Source organism: Sturnira hondurensis, unplaced genomic scaffold, assembly GCF_014824575.4.
Source record: "Sturnira hondurensis isolate 20B ecotype Veracruz unplaced genomic scaffold, ASM1482457v3 Scaffold0022136, whole genome shotgun sequence".
Lineage (NCBI taxonomy): Eukaryota > Metazoa > Chordata > Mammalia > Chiroptera > Phyllostomidae > Sturnira > Sturnira hondurensis.
Genome location: NW_028094767.1, coordinates 9,474,998 through 9,481,999, shown reverse-complemented (window position 1 = coordinate 9,481,999; position 7,002 = coordinate 9,474,998). Strand labels below are relative to the sequence as shown.

Below are 7,002 nucleotides of genomic sequence, written 5' to 3'. Positions count from 1 at the left end.
AGTTACATTGACCCCCTTGGGTCTTTCTCAAAAACTTTGTTCCTCTTCCTAGAGTGGTCTTGTCCCAGATAGCTACATAATTAAGTCTTTCATTTTCTCAAGTCTTCATTCAAATATCATTTTCTTAGTGAGGCCTATTGAACCACACTGTTTGAAATTGCATCCTATTCCTCATCCACCATTATCTAGTTTTATGTTTTTCCCTACTGCAGGTAATTTTCTTCGAGCATTCTATGAAACTTACTCATTTATCTATTTCTTTTTGCCTGTCTTCCACATTACAAACTGAGCTCCCGAGGGTATGGATTTTGTCTGTCTAGCTCATGCCTCATTGATTCAAATTTTTGCTAAATAAATAAATTATTGTTAAATCTGTGTGTATATTTACATTTTGTTTTACACACATTATTGATTTTGTTTTTCCTCAGAAGTCTTTGCTCCTTCCTGAGCAAGAACAAAACAGTTCTTCAAAATCAGGACAAACTGTCAGTCGTTGCCGTGAAAATCCGAATCTGGAATGAGGTGTGCCCTCTGCGGTGTGTGCCTGAGGGCTTGTGTTGTCTGTGCAGCCAAGGGGAACCACTTTGTCGAATCTCTACCTTTTCCCCTTCAAGCAAAGCAACTTCCATAGTTAGAAAGAAATAAAAATGAAGAGGGTGGTAGACTTTTGTTCAAAATATGTGCCATGCATAATTGCCAACCCTACAAAAGAAGAAAATACATTGTTTGCATGGGCCTTGGGGGCACTGAGTGAAGTGAGCTGAATAGACAGAGAACAATACTTCCTGAGAGTGTCACTAGTATGTAGAATCTGCAAAAGAAGAAAAAAGGTCAAACACATAGAAACAAAGAGGAAAAAACTTTGGTTGCTGGGGTCTCTGAGGCAAAGGAAATAAGGAGAAATTGTTATACAAACTTTTGGCTGTAAGGCAATAAGGTTTAAGGAACTAATGTATAAATAAGTGACTATAGTTGCCAATACTGTATTGTATCATTGAAAATTGTTAAGAGAATACAACTCAAATGTTCTCAAACAGAAAAATAGAAAGATAAAAATTCTGAGGTGATGTGTGTGTTAACTGACTAGATAGGAAAAACTCTTTTATAATGCATATACATGTATGACTCATTATGTTGTGAACTTTAAATACCTACAATTTTATATGTCAACTATACCTTAATAAAGCTGAGGAAATTGTATATTACCACAACAAACAAACCTAGCCTTAATAAGGTAGAAGCAGCAATAGGAGAGAGACTAGGCAGGGCTGCTCTGGCTCTCTAGAAACATAAAAAAGAAGTGAAGCCAAATCAGGTTGCTGTTAGCTCCCTGGGAAGTCAGAGAAAAGGGGGCCTTGGAGACAGGTTCAGAAGGAAGCCTGGAATGAGCTGCCACTGCCTGCTGCTCGCCCATTTGCCAGTATTGTGGGTGCACTTAGAGTTTAGGAGAAAAATCTAAAGATACTTTCCTGAGAAGGAAGAAAGACCTGGGCAGGCTCTAGAGTCATCCTGAAGGCCACTCCTCTCCTAAGCAAAGTGGACAGTTACCTGTGAAGTCCTGGGGACTCTCCATGCCTCGGCCCATGTCAGAACCCTCTTTACCAGATTGCCTCAACATCTACCTCTGTAGTGGCTGTTTTCTCACCAGATGTTCAAGAATCCTTTCAAAAGCAAGCCATTAAAGTATATAAACTGAGAAGCATGATCACTACAATATTTACATGCATCAATAACACTATAATAGGAATAATAAACAGGGTGGGGCAAACATAGGTTTATAGTTGTGAGTGAGAGTTTGCTCTGCTCCTGTTTCACCCTCTAGTCATAGCCATTGAGAGCATTCCTCAATAATTTGCTTGTGTATAAATTTCTGCCTCTTTCTTGAGCAGCCTGACCTACGAAAATATTTTAGGAAATAAATATTTTCCTTAAGAAACCTGCTTAAGTTTGGTTAGAAACAAAAATAAGTAGAGCCCTAGCTGGTGTAGCTCAGTGGATTGAGCACGGGCCTGCGAACCAGAGGGTCTCGGTTCGATTCCCAGTCAGGGTACATGCCTGGGTTGCAGGCCAGTTCTCAGCAGGGGATGCACCAGAGGCAAACATACACTGATATTTCTCTCCCTCTCTCCTTCCCTTCCCCTCTAAAGATAAATAAATAAAATCTTTAAAAAATAAGTTGAAAGTAGGTAAATCATAGTTATTATAAAATGTAAACACTACTACAAACATAATCATGTGAATTTAGGCTCAAATTCTTATTCTAAATGCCACAAGACAAGTATAACTAGATTATATACATTGATCTCAAGAGGCATTCCATTGTGGTACATGTTGAATTGGCAGTATATAAATACTGGGTTTGTTGAATAAAGAATTAACCAAGCATGGGTTAAACATTTAATTAACAATCATTTTGCTAACATTATCATTGTTTGGAAAGATTTTATAAAAATATTATGCAACCCATGTCTATTATAAAAAAATCTCCAAGGAATTTTTCATAATGCTTTATTTTTTATTTATAAATATTCCAAATATTTTTTTATTTTTTTATTCCAAAATAAAAGCCACTTAACCATCAACAGGGGCTTTTAAAATTTGTTAGAGTAGTCCTTAGAGCTTTGGGCAAAGGGCAAATATCAATAAATGTTCGATGATAAAAATGGTGATGATGATAATGGTATTCATTTGAACCTTGTCTCTTTCATCTTTTCATGCTTCTTATGTGAAAAGAATGGGGGCAACTCTTCAAACTCAGGCCAGGATTAAATGAGGGCTTCTCGCTCTTAGACTTCATTACCACAGAATTGTGGCCTGACATTAGGGTACTTCATAGTTCATTTGAAATGTCATAAAAACAATTACTATAACATTAGGAGGAACCTTTGAAAAGAAGCCTCAAAGTACCCTTCACAAAATTGCCATGACAGGCAAAAACAATATTCTAATTCAGGTATGTTGGTTCCTTATTGTTTTTAGACCACATCAAATGAACAAGTCAAGGAAGGCAGGTGAAAGAGGCATGTGTTTAATTAGGCAAACTATGCTGAAAGCTTTGGAAAACTGAGAAGTTGTATAAGTATGCAGTATATACACCTGTAAGTGCAAACAGATATATGAGGAAACATTAAAAGTGGAAGATATCAGACAATAAAAAGTGTTAATATTTATAACAGCTTATAGATAAGTCAGAGTCACATTCTAATAAACAGGTAATCACTTAGGACTCTATTTGTTGACTATAACTAACATATTAATATAGTTGAGAACTTAAGACACTCCCACATACATAAAAATGCAGGTGTCATAATTTGATTCATGTTAATACTAATAAATTCAGAGTTATTTTTCCCATGTAATGTCATGCAGAAAATAACTCACTCTCTAAAGAATCACTTACTTAACATGTTCTAAAGATGAGAAATAATATCATTAGAATTAATTTCATGGCTTAATACATATGAAAGTTGGGATGGCTGGGGTGGTAGGGGGAAAATGGAGACAACTGTAACTAAACAACAATAAAAATGCGGGGGAAAATAAAATAAATAAAAATAAGTAAATGAATACATTTCTTTGTTTCCAATTATAAATAACTTATTCATTCTATCATAACCTTATCTTGTCTTATATGTCTATCAAAATCTTTACATACCAAAAAAGTATTTCAGTATACAACACTAAATACTTTAAAATAGCAATAAAAAAGTTTGGAGAAGTAAGTGATTTTGTAAAACAAATTTAGTTTTAAGCTACCTGCATTATATTTAATAAAATAATATAGAACACTTTGATATGCTTAATATTTGAATATAAGACAATATGAATTTAGATAAACAAAGCTGACAGTCAACATAGTATACTCTCATAACTACTGTCAAAATATTGAAATATCCTTGTCCTTAACCATCAAAGTGGCTCACCTTTCCTAGCTTCCCCAACCTTCCTCCTGTGACTGTCCAGACTTTATCCCCAGGAAGTAAGAGGTGGCATGTGACACAGGAACATTAGGGTCTGCTTAAACCAAGTAAATCATCACATACTTTTATTGTCACCTCTGAAGATAAATGGAACAAATACATTTAAAAAGCATCTCATATCTATCAGGTTAAATTTTTGAGACTCACTAGATTATAACTTTTACATTTTATAACAAGCAGAAAAGAACCATTTAGTCTTTACAGTTCAAGTTATACTTCTATAAGGGAAATATATTTAAACACTTGATATTTTTCTTTAATAATTAAAAATGTAAGCTTATAACACCTGCAATTACGTGGCTAGAAGCTGACAAATGAAGGAATTTTATAAAGTCCTGAGCCTCTGAACAAAATGTGTGACTTTTTTTTTGCCTTTTAAAAAAATTGTTGTTTAAGTACAGTTGTCTCCGTTGTCCCCACTCCACTCCCCTTACCTCACCCATCCCCACCTCTCACCCTCAATTCTACCCTCTTTGTCTCTGTCCATGTGTCCTTGACACAGGTTCTTTGATGACCCTTCCCTTAATTTCCCTGAACATTTTGCCATATATGTTTCTCTTCTTTCTGGCAACTACACCGAGAGCTTCACTAAGGGTCTTGATGAGATTTAAAGGTTTTGTTTATCCCTTACCCTCCAGGCTATGTACAGAGACATTCTGACCTGAAGACTTCTTTAGGTTCAGTGAATCAGAGGAACACATCAAAGAGATACTAATAAATGGAAGCCTATACAGTATTAATGGATAGAAAGAATTAACATCTTAATAACATGAACAATGATGTGCGGATTGTCTGAGGAAGTTACCGTTGTTGGGTGGAGGGGTCAAAGGAGGAAAACTGGGCCAACTGAAAAAGTTGTCAATCAATGAAATGTAATTTAAAAAATAATTAACATCATAAAATGTTCATGCTAACCAAAGCTATCTACAATACCAATGGCATTTTTCACAGAACTAGAACAGATGATACTATAAAAATTTGCACAGAATGATACTATAGAAATAACAGATGATACTATAAAAATTTTCTGTCACTATTTGCACAGAAGCAAAAGAATGCAAATAGTGACAGCAGTCATGAAAAACAATACAGTGAGAAATATCATGCTACTTGATACCAAACTACACTACCAAGCTATACTAATTAAAACAGCATGGTACTGGCATAAAAACAGAGACATTGATCAATGGACACCTGAAATAAAACCATGCTTATATGGGCAATTAATATTTGACAAAATGGTGCTCGCTTCAGAAGTACATATACTAAAATTGGAATGATACAGAGTAGATTAGCATGGCCCCTTGCACAAGGATGACATGCAAATTCGTGAAGTGTTCCATATTTTTTCAGTGAAGAAGAAGTAGAAAGCCTGAAAAGACCAATAACAGCAGATGAAATTGAAGCAGTAATCAAAAAACTCCCATCACACAAAAGCCCTGGACCAGATGGTTTCACAGGAGAATTCTACAAAGCTTTTAAGAAAGAGCTAACCCTTATTCTTCACAGACTACTCCTAAAAATCCAAAATGATGGAAAACTCCCCAACTCTTTTGATGAAGCCAGCATCATCCTAATTCCAAAACCAGATAGAGACACAACAAAGAAAGAAAACTTCAGGCCAATATCGCTGATGAACATACATGCTAAAATCCTCAACAAAATATTGGCAAATCACATCCAAAAACACATTATAAAGACCATACACCATGACCAAGTGGGATTCATCCCAGGGATGCAAGGATGATTCAATATTCGCAAATCAGTAAATGTAATACCTCACATAAATAAAAGCAAAGGCAAAAATCACATGATCATATCAATAGATGCAGAAAAAGCTTTTGATAAGGTACAACACCCATTTATGATAAAGGCACTCAGCAAAGTGGGAATAGAGGGAGCATTCCTCAATATAATAAAGGCCATATATGAAAGACCTACAGCCAACATCATACTCAATGGGCAAAAACTACAATTTTTTCCATTAAGATCAGGAACAAGACAAGGTTGTCCACTTTCACCACTTCTATTTAATATAGTACTGGAAGTTTTAGCCTCAGCGATCAGGCAAGAAAAAGAAATAAAAGGGATTCAAATTGGAAAGGAGGAAACAAAACTGTCATTGTTTGCAGATGAAATGATAGTGTACATGGAAAATCCTATAGACTCTACCAAAAAACGGCTCGAACTAATAAATGAATTTGGCAAAACAATAGGTTACAAAGTCAATATCCAGAAATCAAAGGCATTTTTGTATACTAACAATGAAGCAGCAGAAGCAGAAATCAAGAAAAGAATCCCATTTGATAGAGCAAAAACAAAAACAAATACCTAGGAATAAACCTAACCAAGGAAGTAAAAGACCTGTATGCAGAAAACTACACAACACTGAAGAAAGAAACCAAGGAAGACACAAACAAATGGAAACATATACCATGTTCATGGGTTTGAAGAATTAACATCATCAAAATGTCCATACTATCCAAAGCAATTTACAGATTCAATGCAATACCTATTAAAGTACCAATGGCATATTTCACAGACATAGAACAAACACTTCAAAAATTTATATGGAACCATAAAAGACCCTGAATAGCAGCTGCAATGTTAAGAAAGAAGAACAAAGTAGGAGGGATCACAATACCTGATATCAAACTGTATTACAAGGCCACTGTAATCAAAACAGCTTGGTACTCTGATAAAAACAGGCACATAGACCAATGGAACAGAATAGTGAACCCAGAAATAAACCGAAATCTCTACAGTCAATTAATATTTGACAAAGGGGGCAGTATCATAAAATGGGGTAAAGATAGCCTCTTCAACAAATGGTGTTGGGAGAACTGGACAGCTACATGCAAAAAAATGAAACTCGAGCACCAACTTACATCATACACCAAAATAAATTCAAGGTGGATAAAAGACTTAAATATAAGCCATGACACCATTAAAGTCCTAGAGGAGAACATTGGCAGGAAAATCTCAGATATTTCACGCAGCAACATTTTTACTGATATGTCCC

The 7,002-nt window shown here is 35.3% G+C and overlaps 1 non-coding gene across 1 annotated transcript; it reads left to right on the top strand.

Moving 5' to 3' along the window:
* The first annotated feature begins 5,221 nt into the window (after window positions 1-5,221).
* LOC118978753 (U6 spliceosomal RNA) lies at window positions 5,222-5,329 on the top strand. Its single transcript, XR_005064782.1, has one exon. It is a non-coding gene; the product is annotated as a U6 spliceosomal RNA (small nuclear RNA).
* Window positions 5,330-7,002: the final 1,673 nt, after the last annotated feature.